Source organism: Pristis pectinata, chromosome 31, assembly GCF_009764475.1.
Source record: "Pristis pectinata isolate sPriPec2 chromosome 31, sPriPec2.1.pri, whole genome shotgun sequence".
NCBI lineage: Eukaryota > Metazoa > Chordata > Chondrichthyes > Rhinopristiformes > Pristidae > Pristis > Pristis pectinata.
The window spans coordinates 12,811,590-12,828,272 of NC_067435.1; the positions used below are offsets into that span (position 1 = coordinate 12,811,590).

General features: G+C 44.3%; 2 long non-coding RNA genes across 2 annotated transcripts in view; one reads left to right on the forward strand and one right to left on the reverse strand.

Annotated features, from left to right (window-relative positions):
• On the reverse strand, positions 1 to 11,880 carry LOC127584891 (uncharacterized). Its single transcript, XR_007958444.1, has 3 exons — positions 11,830 to 11,880; positions 10,823 to 10,870; positions 1 to 92 (listed from the first exon to the last, which is right to left on the reverse strand). It is a non-coding gene; the product is annotated as an uncharacterized LOC127584891 (long non-coding RNA).
• LOC127584890 (uncharacterized) overlaps positions 11,620 to 16,683 on the forward strand; it is a 15,826-nt gene continuing 10,762 nt past the window's right edge. Inside the window, exons 1-2 of the long non-coding RNA XR_007958443.1 lie at positions 11,620 to 11,746; positions 15,396 to 15,738. This is a non-coding gene — a long non-coding RNA (uncharacterized LOC127584890). The remainder of the gene's footprint in view (positions 11,747 to 15,395; positions 15,739 to 16,683) is intronic.

The window sequence follows — 16,683 nt, forward strand, 5'->3', positions numbered from 1 at the left end:
CTGTCTGACCTGCTGAGTTCCTCCAGCACTTTTTGCGTGCGTTGCTTAAGATACTTCTGTGTCTTGGAACAGTATTATTTTTGCACTGCAGCCTGGTTTCAGGAACACGAAACATATCACGTTACAGAGTTCCAGTTTTCTTAATGTCTAAAGTGAGGATGAATTCACCAGTCCTGCTTCTGCCTGAAGTGTGACAGAGGTCGGGGCTAAGTGACAATGTAAGCGGGCTTACATCACGTTACCGCCCTGGAAGCAACTCTGGGATCTAGAAATAGCCTGAGTGTACATTAGTGGCCAGTACTGAAAATGGGAAGGCCATACTGAAGAACTCCTTTGAAGTTTCAGGTAATGAACATAAATGGAGCAAAGTAGAGGACTTCAGTCTGAATCTGACTCAGCCTGTGTACCATCCATCTGGGACTGCTCAGGCTGACTCAGAGTTGAAAAGCCTAACACTACTTAGCCAAGTTAAGTTAGTTTGCAGCATATTGGATTGGATAAACAATGGCATAACTTTCCTTTGATTCTTTTGAAAAGTTCTGTAGCAGATAATATCCCAGGTGAGTATATCCACTTTGATTGGAAAACAAGCTCTGATTATTAAGGCGAGAGCGGTCAGTATAATTGAGTATCCAGCTGAGAAGGTAAAACGTTGTATATTCTCTCGAGTGGTCAAGAATGAATCTGGGCACTGCATTCCTATCTCTCCAAGGCCATCCATGTATGGAATAGATCACAACAGCCAGCCAGCCAGTGTTACCTATACTTCCTCTAGGGCCCCATCATGCTGAGCCTGTGAATCCCAGGTGAATAAGGGAAGATTGATTAGTGAATGGTTCAGGTGTTGATGACTGAGTTAACAGTCAGAGCCATAACAATTACCTGAATAATAGGCAGAGAGGGAAGTATAAACCACAGCTTTAAAAGGACTCTTCATCCAGAGTGAGATGTCTGTGTTTGTTTGTCTGTGTGTTTATGCATGTGAGTGTGTGGTCTTTGTGTGAGGAAGTGTTGTGGCTAGGGCTGCTCGCTAACACAGCCTTTATTATTAAATTAATAGAACTTCCAAATCTACATCTCCACATCAAGGCAAAACAGGCTCCTCAGAGCCATTACAGTTTTAACAGATGCAAGTAATGCACACCTTAGATCCAACTTGGGACCAGATAAATGATCATTTGCTGTGTTCTTTTTGCAAATCCAAGCTAGAAATTGAACATTGTTATGTGTGACTATATGTGTAAAATCAGCCAGGAAGTGACTTGAAAAAGCTTGTATGGATGCCTGGTATGTTTGAGAACTGGCACCTTTGTCTAAGGAGCAACATTCAGACCCGCTGGATCTCAATGATAGTCAATCATTCTTAACATTTTTTGTCAATTAAAATGTCTGTAAGCATTCATGTGACTTTCCTCATGATATTTTATCCTTTTAACTGCTGTGCATTAAATGTATCATTTTATCAGAAGAGTCTTGATCCATTGCATTTTCCTGCAGGACATTTTGTTTAGCTGCCTTACAGTTGCAGGAATTGTGGCTGGCAGCAAGTAATGTTTTGACAGACAGGCTTTCACAAATTCCAGTTACAGAATCAGCTCCCTGATAAATTGAAGCAGAGTGTGGCCGAGTCTGTTTCCCCCATGGTCAGTGCTGAGACATCTGGTATCATCTGGGGTGAGCTGGAGGATGGGTGTGAAGATTGGGGGGTGGATGGCTGAAGGTGAGGGGTACGTGTATATAATCTCAGACCACTGCTGAAAGTCCTGCTTCTTATCCATACCATTCAAAATGTATATATGGGGGCATCACAAAAAGGTGGGGACTGGAGGACGGTAAACTGAGGGCAGGGGGAGGGTGGGATTGGATGAAGGTGGAGTAAGGTGAACATGGTAGGGTAGGGAGATGGTGAAGGCTAGGTAGAGTTCGCTGATATTGTATAGGGAGGCAGTAACGGCTGGATAAGTTTAGATATTGGTTCAGAGAGATTCAAGTAAAACAGCTGTGAAAGGAAATTTAAAAATCTGCAGATGCTGGAAGTCTAAAATAACAATGCTGAAAACACTCAGCAAGTCAGGCAGCTTCTGTGGAGAGAAAAACCATTAATGTTTCAGGTTGAAGACCCTTCATCAGAACTGGGAAAGAGAAGGGGAAAAAACAACTCAACTGTATTGCTTGCAGGTTGAAAAGCCTTCCAGTAGTTTGAAATGTAGTCATTGGAGTGAAGTACCAGAGACTGCCAGCATCATGTGGAACTGCAGTCAACAGAAGTCTGGTACATGGGCTTTGCTCTATTTTGCGTTAGTCTAGCCCACACAACCATATGACAAGGTGCAGCAAAATCCATATGCCCAGAATTGAATTGCATACTGCTGAGGTTTTCTCAGTGCTACACTATTAAAAATCAATTTAACCCAGAGCAAGGTATCTTTGTGACCATTTCCGGTCAAATCACTCAAATCAGTACATTCAACTAGGTAGCAATCTGTGTGTCAGGAATACAAGTGACAGCCTCATTCCCTATGCGAGTATTGTGGGGAACTTGGACCACATTGTCCTCGGGATGCCCATCTTTGGGGTGACTAGGTTTCACTAACACAGCACTGACCAGGAGGGCCTACAAGGGAAGTGTCTTGATGCCTGACTTTCAGCTCGCTCACCCAACTCCTGATGTGCCCTCTCCAAAATTTTCCATCCAGAAAAAAGTCACCAAACTGAAAGGGTAACCCACTTTCTCCCTCTGACCCGCTGAGTGTTTCCAGCATTTTCTGTTTTTATTTCAGATTTCCAACGTCTGCAGTAGTTTGCTTCTGGAGAAGTACTTCATTGACTATAAAGCATCCTGAGGCTATAGAAGATCCTGAACAACTGCAAGTTGCCTTTTGTTTTCTTTCTCATTCCCTAGAATTTCCTTTCTCAAAAGGAAGCCAACATTACTCTTCCTCCTCCTTTAAGTACAGAGATGAGAAGAAATTTCTTCTGTCAGAGAATAGTGAATCTCTACCCAAGTGGCCTGTGGAGGCTCAGTCACTGAGATTGATTGATTTTTAGATATTAAGGGAATCAAGATACGTGGGGCTAGTGCAGGAAAGTGGTGCTGAGACAATGAACTTGTTGAATGGCAGCACAGGCATGAAGGGCTGAATGGCCTACTTCTGCTTGCATTTTCATTCTCATTTAAACAGTCTCTATGTGTCTATGGAGTGGACTTTACAAGGTCAACTGGACTCGGAACAACATTGCTGAGTCTGAACCTGTTCAATAATACATTGGTTGAGTTACTGGACTACTAGCCAAGAGTTCAGAACCATTGATCCAGAGACAAGAGTTCAAATCCCACCCGAGAATTTAACATCAATGATTAAATAAGTCTGGACTTTTTTTTAAATGCTAGTCTCAGTAATGATAAGCAAGAAATAATAGATTGTTGTTTAAAAACTCACTGGTTCATTAATGTACTTCTGCGAAGGAAATCTATCTTAACCCAATCTGGTTTATATGTGACTCTAAACCCATAGATGTGTTTGACTCTCAACTGTCTCCATAGTTAAGGATGGACATATCTACTAGACCACACCATAACTAACAGTAGACCACCCTAGGTACTAACTAGGAGACAACCATAGGGACTAACCATTCAATGACCATAGGGACTAACACTAACCCCAGGAAATGAACAACTAGACTACTACAAAGACTAAGCACCATATCACCAGGAAGTTATCAAGATTGTTTGACCACTGCTTGCCCAGATACAGACTCTTAAAAAAGGTTCAGTGTCCAATCCAGTTTGAATGTTGTCAAAAATGAATGGTAGAAGTGAGGTTCTGTCATAACACCTTTATCTATTTGAAATTGACCTCACATCCCTTCCCAACCTGTCAGAGATCTGTCTACGTGTTGCGACAGTATTGCTTCTGATGCTAACTAGGAAACAAATATTTTTGGATGATTCTGCAACTATTCAGCAAGAAGATGTTCCTAGGCTTTGGTTTCTAGATAGCTCATCTTGAGAGTGGATCCCCACATCCTACACTCATGGAAAATCAAAAATGCTGGAAACTGCTGGAAACACTCTTTCCATAGGTGCTGTCTGACCTGCAGAGTGCTTCCAGTGTTTTCTTACACTCACTGAACCATTTCAATTGGCACCGGAGCGTGGCGACTCATTGCAAGCTGCTCTCTACAGATCTACTCATTACCCTTACTATAATCATTCTACACTTTTAAATGTAAACTCTATGTCACTATTACTAATAATGTTCTTTTAAATCTTCTTACTTGCACCTTAGTGCACTGCACTTTCTCTGTAGCTGTGACACTTTACTCTGTACTGTTATTGTTTTTACCTGTACTACATCAATGCACTCTGTACTAACTCAATGTAACTGCATTGTGTAATAAATTGACCTGTACGATCGGTATGCAAGACAAGTTTTTCACTGTACCTCAGTACAAGTGACAATAATAAACCAATGCCAAAGAGAAGTCATGGAAGAAATAGCTGGTCAATGTCATGAAGGCTTTACCTGAAGTAAATGGGATGGTGATTGGACCTCCTTGGGTGGGATAACTACTGGAAAAATCTTCCCCCCACCCCCTCCCCTCCTTTTCTCCCATCTGCTAGTAGAAGGTCAGGCTCTTCCTGGACTGCAATCTGTTTCCCCTTCTCCTGGTGACTTGCTCAGCTCTTAAAGTTTGAGCCTAGAATATTAATATAGGTAGGCATTTTTCTGTTTTTTTTACAACTCAATAATAACGTTCATACCTCCAAGTCAGAAGGTCCTGGATTGGATACCCACACTTGAAACTTGAACAAATTATTATGGGGAATAAAGAAATGGGTGAGGCATTAATAAATATTTTGTATCTGTCTTCACTGCAGAAGATGCAACAAATGCAGCAGAAATGAACAAAAACTGAGGATCTAATAACAGTAAGGAAAAAAGTAATATCAGTGAAAAGAGTGTACTGGGGAATTTGAGGGGAATAAATCTGGACAAGTTGCATGGACTTTTTAGTTTGAATCTCAGGACTCCAAAGGATTCTGCTGCAGAGATAGTGGATGCATTAGTGATAATCTTCCAAAATTCTGAAACAGAACAAAGACTGGAAAAAAGCAACTGTGATGCCTTTATTTTAGAAAGGCAGAAGAAAATAGACCAGTCAGCCTGACATCTGCCGTGGGAAATCCAACATTAAAGGTTAGGAACAGGGAACTCAGGAAGTTCAAATCTGACCATCCAGAGTCAATACAGTTTTATGAAGGGAAAATTGTTCTTAACAAATCTAATTGTGATGCTTGAGGATGTAACTAACAGTTGATAAGGGGAACCACTAGATGTAGTATATTTGGATTTTCAAATGGCACTTGATTAAGTACCACACAGACAGTGATTATTTGAAATAAGGGGAAGTGGGATTGGGAGCAACATATTAAATGGTTAGAGAAATGGTTAAAGGGTGGAACATGGACAGTCAAGAGAATAAGTGGGTTGTTTTAGATTGGCAACTTTTACTGTTTAAATTGGTGATTTAGATGAAATGATAGGGAGTAATCTGTCTGTGCTCACTGATGATATAAAGGTGGGAAAGTGAGGTGTGAAGGTGCATGATGCAAGTGTATGACAGGATATTGACAGATTGAGCTTCTGGGCAAGAAAGCAGCAGATTGGTATTGGTTTATTATTGTCACTTATACCGAGGTACAGTGAAAAACTTGTCTTGCATACCGATCGTACAGGGTTAATTCATTACACAGTGCAGTTACATTGAGTCAGTACAGAGTGCATTAATGTAGTACAGGTAAAAACAATAACAGTACCAAGTGTCACAGCTACAGAGAAAGTGCAGTGCAATAAGGTGCAAGGTCACAACAAGGTAGATCGTGAGGTCAAAGTCCAGCTCATTGTAGAAGGGAACCGTTCAATAGTCTTATCACAGTGGATGGTGTATAATGTGGGGAAAATGTAAAGCTATTCACTTTGGTCAGAAGAATGGGAAAAGAATCCTTCATAAGTGGTGAGAACTAGTAAGTATTGGCATACAGAGAGATCTGGGCATACTTGTCCATGGGATGCAAGGACAGCAAGCAGTTAAGGCAAATGGAAGATTGGGCTTCATTGTGAGGTGGTCAGGGTACCAGAGTAAACCTGTTTAGATTGTCCAGGGCTTTGGTGAGATCTTATTTGAAATGCTGTGGGCAGTTTTTTTCAAGATTTTGAGAGGGAATGGACTGGTTTCATGCTAAAACTCTGCGTTAAAGAACTGTTTCAAAGGGTTATCGATGCAGTACTCCAGAATGTAGCAGAAACATTTAAATGACTTCACAGGAGTAAATATTGATGCAGAGCCACACTAAGCCCTGGAGCAGATCACCAAAGCTTGGTCAGGGGCAGGGGTAGGGGGGTGGTGGGGGAGCGGGGGTAGGGGGGGGGGGGCGTGGTGGTGGAAGAGAAAATTAAAGCAGCTTTTTGAAGGAAGGATGTAGGGAGGTGGAGAGCTTTATTGGTATTGGTTTATTATTGTCACTTGTACTGAGGTACAGTGAAAAACTTGTCTTGCATACCGATCGTACAGGTCAATTCATTACACAGTGCAGTTACACTGGGTTAGTACAGATTGCATTGAGGTAGTACAGGTAAAAACAATAAAAGTACAAAGTGTCACAGCTACAGAGAAAGTGCAGTGCAATAAGGTGCAAGGTCACAACAAGATAGATTGTGAGGTCATAGTCCATCTCATCGTAAAAGGGAGCATTACAGCACAGTACAGGCCCTACAGCCCACGATGTTGTGCCAACTTTTTAACCTACTCTAAGATCAATCTAACCATTCCCTCCCACATACCCCTCCATTTTTTCTGTTATCCATATGCTTTAAGAGAGTCTCTTCAATGTGTCTAATGTCTCTGCCTCCACCAGAACCCCTGGCAGCATGTTCCATGCACCCACCACTCTGTAAAAAAAAAACTATCCTCCAATCTTAAAAATTTTTCACCCTTGTGTAGGCAATTTCCACCCTGGGGAAAAGTCTGACTGTCCACTTGATCTATGCCCCTTATCATCTTGTACACCTCTATCAGGTCACCTCTCATCCTCCTTTGCTCAACTTATCCTCATAAGACATGCTCTCCAATCCAGGCAGCATCCTGGTAAATCTCCTCTGCACCCTCTCTAAAGCTTCCACATCCTTCCTATAATGAGGTGACCAGAACTGAACACAATACTCCAGGTGTGATCTAACCAGAGTTTTATAGAGCTGCAACATTACCTCACGGCTCTTGAACTGAATACCCCAACTAACGAAGGCCAATGCACCATATGCCTTCTTAACAACTCTATCAACTTGCACTGCAACTTTGAGGGATCTATGGACATGGACCCCAAGATCCCTCTGTTCCTCCACACTGCTAAGAATCCTGCCATTAACCCTGTATTCTGCCTTCAAATTCAACCTTCCAAAGTGAATCACTTCACTTTTCCAGGTTGAACTTCATTTGCCACTTCTCAACCCAGTTTTGCATCCTATCAATGTCTCATTGTAACCCTCGACAATCTTCTACACTATCCACAACACCACCAACCTTCATTTTATCTGCAAACTTACTAACCCACCCTTCCACTTCCTCATTCAAGTCACTTATAAAAATCACAAAGAGGAGTCCCAGAACAAATTCCTGCAGAACACCACTGGTCAGCAACCTCCAGGAAGAATATGTTCCATCTACAACCACCCTCTGCCTTCTATGGGCAAGCCAATTCAGAATCCACACAGCCAAGTTTCCCTGGATCCCATGCCTCCCGACCTTCTAAATGAGCCCATCATGGAGAACCTTATCAAATACCTTACTAAAGTCCATATACACCACATCTGCTGCTCTACCCTCAATGTGTTTTGTCACATCTTCAAAGAATTCAATCAGGCTCATGAGGCATGACCTACCCCTCACAAAGCAATGCTGACTATTCCTAATCAACTATGCTTCTCCAAATGCGCATAAATCCTGTCCCTAAGAATCTTTTCCAATAATTTGTCCACCACTGAAGTAAGACTCATTTGGTCTATGATTCCCAGGGTTATCCCTACTCCCTTCCTTGAACAAAGGAATAACATTTGCCACCCTCCAATCATCTGGTACTACTCCTGTGTCCAGTGAGGATGCAAGGATCATTGCCAAGGGCTCAGAAATCTCTCGCTTCCTGTAGTTTCCAAGGATATATCCAATCCGGTCCTGGGGACTTATCTATCCTAGTGTTTTTCAAAAGTTCCAGCACATCCTCCTCCTTTGTATCGATATGTTCTAGCTTATCAGCCTGTTTTATGCTGTCCTCACAAACATCAAGGTCTCTCTCACAGGTGAACACTGAAGCAAAGTATTCATTAAGGACCTCCCCCGACTCCAGGCACACATTTCCTTCCCTATCCATAATCAGTCCTACCTTCACTCTAGTCATCCTCCTGTTCTTCACATACGAGTAGAGCACCTTGGGTTTTCCTTAATCTTACTCAACAAGCCCTTCTCGTGCCCCTTTCTAGCTCTCCTAAGTCCATTCTTAAGCTCCTTTCTGGCTACCTTGTAACTCTTTAGAGCCCTGTCTGATCCTTGCTTTCTAAACCTTAAGTAAGCTTCTTTCTTCCTCTTCACTAGATATTCCACATTCTTGTCAACCATGGTTCCTTCACCTTACCATCCTTTTCCTGCCTCAATGGGACAAACCTATCCAGAACCCCATGCAAGTGATCTCTAAACAACCTCCACATTTCCATTGTACATTTCCCTGAATACATCTGCTCCCAATTTACACTGCCTAATAGCATCATAATTCCACCCCCACACCCAATTAAATACTTTCACATACTATCTGCTCCTATCCCTCTCCAACACAAGGGAGAAGGTCAGGGAGTTGTGGTCACCATCTCTGAAATGCTCACCCACCAAGAGATCTGACACTTGACCAGATTCATTGCCTAGTACCAGATCCAGAATGGCCTCTCCTCCAGTTGACCTGTCTACATATTGTGTCAGGAATCCTTCCTGGACACGCCTAATAAAATGCCACCCCATCTAAACCTTTTGCACTAAGGAGGCACCAATCAATATTAGGGAAGTTGAAATGACCCATGACAACAACCGTGTTATTTTTGCACTTTTCCAAAATCTGCCTCCTGATCTGTTCCTCAGTGTCTCTGTTACTACTGGGGGTGGGGTCTATCAAATACTCCTAATAGTGTGATTGTTCCCTTCCTGTTTCTGACCTCCACCCACACCGACTCAGTAGATGATCCCTCCAGGACATCTTCCCTTTCTGAAGCTGTGATACTATCTCTAATTAGCAATGTCACTCCCCCACCTCTTTTACCTCCCTCCCTGTCCCATTTGAAACATCTAAACCCTGGAACATCCAGCAGCCATTCCTGCCCTTGCAACAGCCAAGTCTCTGTAATGGCCACAACACTGTAGCTCCATGTACTGACCTATGCTCTAAGTTCATCACCCTTGTTCCTGATACTTTTTGCATTAAAATAGACACACTTCAACCCATCCAACTGACTGCAATTTTGCCCTATAAACTGCCTATCCTTCCTCACAGTCTCTCTACACGTTGCATCAACCTGTACACCAACTGCCCCATCCTCTGACCTATCACTCTGGTTCCCATGCCCCGCCAAACTAGTTTAAACCCTCCGCAACAGCTCCAGCAAACCTGCCCGCAAGGATATCGGTCCCCCTCCAGTTCAGGTGTAAGCCGTCCCTTTTGTTCAGGTCATACATTCCCCAGAAGAGATCCCAAAGATCCACAAATCAGAAACCCTGCCCCCTGCACCAATTTCTCAGCCATGTATTCATCTGCCAAGTCAACCCATTCTTATCCTCACTGGCACATGGCACAGGCAGCAATCCAGAGATCACTACCTTGAGGTCCTGCTTTTCAGCCTCCTACCTAGTTCCTTCCCCATATTCACTTTTCAGGACCTCATCCTTTTTCCTACCTATGCCATTGGTACCAATGTGGACCACGACTTCTGGCTACTCACCCTCCCCCTTTAGAATGCTGTGGATCCAATCTGAGATGTCCCTGACCCTGGCACCTGGAAAGCAACATACCATCCGGGGATCTCTTTCATGTCCACAGAATCTCCTGTCTGCTCCCCTAACTATAGCATCCCCTTATCACTATTGCTCTCCTCTTCTCCCCCCTTCCCTTCTGAGCCACAGAGCCAGACTCAGTGCCAGCGACCTGACCACTGTGGCTTTCCCCTGGTAGGTCGTCCCCCCAACAGTATCCAAAGCAGTATACTTGTTGTTGAGGGGAATGGCCACTGCGGTACTCTGCACTACCTGCCTATTCCCTTGCCCTCTCCTGACAGGCACCCGCCTCCTGCAACTTAGGTGCAGCTACCTCCCTATAGCTTTTATCTATCACCTCCTCATTCTCCTGTATGATCCAAAGGTCATCCAGCTGCAGTTCCTGTTCCCTAATAAGGGCTGTAAGGAGCTGAAGCTCCCGCAGATGTAGCTATCAGGGAGACTTCAGATCTCACACATCTGGCAGGAAGAACACACTACTGACCCTGGATCCATTGCACCACCTTAGCTAGGCACTAATAGACAAAGAAACTTAACAAAAACTTAGCCTCTTCTCGCCAAAGCCTCAGCTTGCCACTCTAACACTAGTTCACTCCAAAATGGCCATCTGCTTGACCCTACCTTTTTATTCATTGTTGTCAATTGGCTAATTTCCCATTCAATTATCACCTAACAATTTGCAGCTGTGTCTCTTACATTGTAAATACCTGAAAAAGGACTGGGTCCTGACACTCACCTCTTCATATGGCTCCCACTTCTCGCACCAAGTCACGGGCCTCGCTACCTAGAAAAATTGAAATTCTGGGTGAACTTCTGTGTCTAGGGCCCTGGCTGTCAATGGTGGGAGCGATTAAGTTAATCGCTCAAGAGGCCAGAATTAAGGGAAAGCAAAATTCTTGGAGCGTTAAAGAAATTATAGAGACGGTGATTCTTTAAATTAAAAAAACCGAAAATGCTGGAAACACTCATTAAGCCAGGCAGCGGCTGTGGAGGGAGATTCAGTTATTAACCTGTCATCAAAATTGGGGTAAACATTCATGCACCTGAAATATTAATTTTCTTTTTCTCCCGTCACAGATGTTGCTCGATTTACCAGTGTTTTGACCACTTTTTCCTTTTTTTTTGTTTAAGATTTCCAGCTTCCTTGCCTTTGTGCGAAAATTTTAAAAATCGAGGAGCTGCCTCCAATTTTTAAGCACAGAGCTCGCAGAGACTGAAATAGCGACACTCAAATCCTCGGGGGACCCCGAGGCGTCTCGCATTCACTGTCCTTGTATCGAAACCACTGCGGGAACTTAGTCTGGGAACCCGCGGTGGTCTTTTAAGAATTGACGTTATGGAAACTGAGACTGTGAGGTTGAAAATTGAGGAGCGCTCTCTGCTTCCCCCGGGTCGGGAGCGCATCCCAGTTTGGAAGGGAGTAGCTATCTGCCCCTTTTGTTGGGTACATTGACACGGCAGTTCTGGCTGTGATTAGCCAGCTCTCTTGGGTCCTGCGTTATCAGGTTACAGGTGTTGTAATCGGAAATGTTCAGTGGAGGTGGGATCGAGATCCAGGCTCCAGTCCACAGGGAACGAGTCCTGACCCGTAAAAGCTTTGTTGGGCTCTCCGGAGCTCGGGGTCAGTGCTCAGGGAGAGGGGAAGCGTGGCTCCCGTCTGGTGAGTTTCTCCCTCGCGTTCGGTGCGGGTACAGGTGGCAGCGACCGTGGGTGGGCGGCAGCCTCCACTGCAAACAAACTTACAACGTGTCCTCGAATGTTTCTTCTGAACGTTGTTGGTTACCGCCGACTTTCTGATTTCTCTTTGTAAAATAGCAAAGCGTTCTTGGAAATACAACTTCATACCGTGACCCGATTGGGAGTTAATTATTAAACCTGCCCTCCTTAAAGTGGACACGTCTCTGTGGGAGAACTGTGTGTACACCTGTCTGTAGGGATATCCTTTCTCTGGACGATAATGTGTGCGTGTGTCCGGCTGAGGATGTTCTGTGAACCTGTGTGTGCAGGTGCTCCGCGAGTCTCTCGACGTGGTTTCAAACAGGCAGCGACGTTGTTCAGTCCAACACGGTCATAGTTCAGGAGTTCTGTTCTCCTGGATAGGGAAGCTGCAGTGTCCCACTCTAGCCCGGAGTTGGGGAGGGTGGGGAAGATTGGGGAGAGGAGTTTAGAGGGGATCTGAAGAAGACTTTCTCCACCCAAATGATGGTTGCACTGTGGAATGCGTTGCCCGAGGGGGTGCTGGAAGTGGGGGCTCGTAATGTTTGAGTATGGAGACAAGTACTTGAATCGCCAAGGGATGGGAAGCTGGTAAATGGGATAAGTGTAGATAGGTAAATGATGGTCAGCATTGAGATGGTAGGCTGAAGGGCCTGTTGTGCTGTATGACTCTGACCAAGTTGCTGACTGCGTGCCTCTGGTATCTCCTCTACAAGAGGCTAATCAATAATCTGGACATATGAGGAGATGCCCTCTTCCCCTTGTCCCTCTCCCTGGGCAACAGAACCTGCCCACTAGGCTACTGGAGTTGACTCTGCTTTAACCTTCTCCTGCTTTAATCACCATGGAGTCATCTGCAGGCTCCTGAGAACACAAAAACATAGGAGTGGGACGAGACCACCCGGCCCCTCAGTCTGTCCTGCTGCTCATGACGGATCTGCCTCTGGTCTCAACTCTTCTGTGCCAGATCCACATGGCCCTCAAGTCACTGATCTTTTCTTTTGAAAAAACATCTACTTCCTCAAGTACTGCTGATGATCTAGCCTCCAAAACCCTGTGTGGTAGAGAATTCCTCAGATTTACGCCTGGCAATATTTTAAAGAGGAGCAGGAGAGTTTTCCCTGGTCTCCCAGCCAATGTATTTATTTCTTGACTGACATCATTAGAGTAGCCATATGTGGCCATTTATCAGTGATGTCTGTGAGAGCTTGCTGTGGGCATTTTGGATGTTGTGTGTCCAACTTTATTGTGATGGCTCCTTAGCTATGCAGGACGTTTCCTCAGTTTGAGGAACCACACCTCATTTCATGTCTGGGCACAATGCAGCCTACAGGACTCAATGCTGCAGAGGTATGAAGGAAGAGTTGTCTACAGTGAACTAGGAAAATAGGAAGGGTTGGCAAATGAACAATGGCAGCTGTCTCATAATGCTCGGTAGAAATTTATCCCAGTTATAAAAAGGCACTTGATGAGAAAGATGAATCATCCATGGTTAGTAAACAAGGTCAAGGAAAATACTGGATCAAAAACTAGAACATAATGTACCAGAGGACTGGGAGTTTTTCAGGAACCAGCAGACTAACAAAGAGGAAGAAAATTGATTACGAGAGAAAACTGTCAAATAATATCAAAACAGACAGCATGGGTGTATGATAAGGAAGGGGGGGGTAGCTAAGGTAAGTGTGAGGTCTCTGGAGAATGAGACTAGGGAATTAATGATAGGAAATGGCAGATAAATTAAACCAATACTGAGCCTTCATGGTGCACTGCAAAGATCCAGGATTTGGCAGATGGATGACTTTCAACAGCATGGAAGAACTTGTCAACAATTCTTATCATGAGGGACAAGATATAAGAAGAACAGGTGGGATTAAAGGAGGACAAGGCTCCAGGACCCGATGGTCTGCATCAAGGGTTTTAAAGGAAGTGGCTGCAAAGTTAGTTGGTTGGTTGAAGTTTTTCCAAAACTAACCAAGCTCCAGGAGGATACAGAAGACTGGAAAACTACAAATGTGACACCCTTGTTCAAGAAGGGAGGGAGACTTAAAGCAGGGCTAGTTGGCTTAACACCTGTTGGCAAGATAGTGGAATCTATAACTAAGGAAGAAATAGCTGGTCGTTTAGAGAAGCTTAATGCAATTAAACTAATTCAACATGATTTCATGAAAGGAAAATCACGTTTGACCAGTTTGCTAGAGTGTGTGAAGGATGTAACAGAATTGAGAGAGGGGAAGCTGTCAATGTCGTTGTGGAGTTCCTACGTGTCTCAGTATCTGTCATTTGAATTTACACAGGGCATGCAATAAGCTTCCGTGTCAAAGGCTGGTGCATGAGAGAAGTGCTGACTGTATTAGTATTATGTTACAATGGATTGAGACAGAATAAATGAACCTTTTTCAGGCTGCAAGGGTGCAACTTGTGGAGTGCCCTAAGGATCAGTTCTTGGCCCTTAATCTATGTTAATGACCTGGGGGAGGGGGCAGAATGTAAGGTATTCGAGTTTGCTGATGGCACTAAAGTGGTCGGGGGAAGGAAGAGATGCTGTGATGAGGTTTTGTAACCCTGCAATAGGATGGACAGTGATGGGGTGAAAACTTGGCAGATAGAGTTTAATGTGGGAACATGTGAGAGCACACACCTCAGTAAGAGGAATCAAAAGGCAGACTATTGTTTAAATAGGCAGAGACTGCAAATGAGTGAAGTACAAAGGAATCTTGGTGTTTTTGTGCATGAACCACAAAATTAGAGGCAGGTGTAGCTGGAAGTTTGGAAGGCAAGTGACGCGTTGACATTTATTGCAAAGGGGTTGGCGTTTAGAAATGGGCAGGAATTGCATGGGGTATCGGTGAGTACAATGTACAGGTGTGGCTGCCTTATTTAGCACTGGAGATGGTCTGGGAGGGATTTGCTTGGCTAATTCGTGGGATGAGAGGGTGGTCCTATCAAAAATGGCTAAAAAAGTTAGATCTCTATACTTTGGAGTTCAGAAAAATGGGGGTGATCTTATTGGAACATAAAAGATCCTGAGGGATTGTGGTAGGGTAGATGTTTCTATGTTCTCCAGGAATTTGAAGGACATGGTTACAGAGGCTTTCATTTAAAACAGATGTGTAAGTACTTTTTCTCACCAGTGGTGGTGGGTCTTTGGAATTCTCTACCCTGGAGGGTTGTGGATCACTAGAGGCATTTAAAGAGGAGGTAGATAACATTTTGAAAGATCAGGCAATTGAGGGCTATGGGGCACAGGAGTTGAAGCTTGGGGCAGATCAGCCATGCTGGAGGGTGTGAGGGGCCAGGTGGTCCATTCCTGGTCCTATTTATTTGTGTTCTGCTGTGTTCCTTCTGTTGTATTTGCGAATATTGTTCAGCCATTTAACCATGAGTGGGATCATGGCTGCCTCCAATCCAGTCCTCACCAAATCTCCTTCCCTATGTACTTTCTTGTGGAGGATGTTGGAGATTAATCAATGCAGTACCTCCAGTCTGTCCCATCTGCCTTTTGCCCTGAAGGACTGAGGCTAATTATGATGGTATGGTTATCAGATGTTCCAGGATATTGAATACAATGTGATTTTTGTTTTTTTTTTCTGAAGCCAAGAGGAAACCCAGCTCTGAGGATGAATTGTATGTGACTTGCATCAACTTTCCCAAGGGTTGGAGCAATATTGCAGTAATAATTACTGGGATTCCCTCATACTGCACCTGGACAAGATTCACGTGGATCAGCCCAGATTCTACCAGACCAGATCAAAGTGCTTGACCTGACCTACAACTTTGGATCGGTGGGATCTGTGATGTTCACAACTATCTAACCCGAGTGTCACCAGCGCTGAAGGGCAGTGCGACTGGAGTGGTCCGTGGCAGTGATGGAAAGGTTGCAGCATCTTCTAATCCTCACTCTGCTGGGTGTAGCAACCTTTGGCAAAAGCTTTGCAGGTTGGTGTTGGTGCATTCCTTATCTTCAGAGTTTGGGATGGGGGGAGCTGTGGGGGAGGGGTGGTGAGGGAACAGCCCTTGGTTCATTTTAAAAGGGAATGGAGATATTGGGATCTGCTCTGATCAATTGGAGATTTGATATCTGAGGAGTGCAGGGAATTGGGAGGAACAGATGACTTGGACCTGTCACTGGAGGTTTCTGCCCTTCCCCATCTGGGTCTGTTACTAACTTGTTCGTGGAGACAGTTCACTGTGATTAATTAATGCTCCATTGTTGTTGTATCATGTGAGCTCCAGGTTGGGAGAAGGTGAACGAGGTGACCCTTGGTTCCTTGCAATTCCTTCATTATTTGACTGATTGTTGAAACTGGGAATCTGTCGTGTATCCCTGGCTTTTAAGATAAGTTATTGTCTTTGACCCAAGGCATAGGTTCAAGCTGCTGCCTGCCTGGGCTGCCATTCAATGAGGATGAAGTGAAGAGAGTTAATGTATTATTGAATGTCATGGACCAGTACTGTGCGGGCTCGGGGCAAACATTGTGGTCATCTAGGGTAGAGTGGCAGCAGTAGAAACGTTTGAAAGGTCAAGGATGAGAAGAATATTCAGCTAATCAAAGTTTGCCTTTGTACTATTCTCAGTCTCCCTCTGAAGGCTCTCTAACACACCCTTCCTCTGTGGAGGACAAGCTTCATTGGAGAGTCCTGAGATTGATGAGTTTCCGATTAAATCACAGACTCCTGCATGAGTTCCCTCACCGCTCCGTAGTTCAGATGGCCATTTCTGTCCAATCAGATACCAACTCATTCGAGAATGCAGGGTTTATCTGATTGGTGATAGGGACTGACCACAGTGACTCTGTGTCATAATCTCAGCTCCCGGAGGTGGATAGTTGTGGATTCATTCCAGAGATTGGAGCACAGAATCTGGGCTGGTGCTTCAGTGCA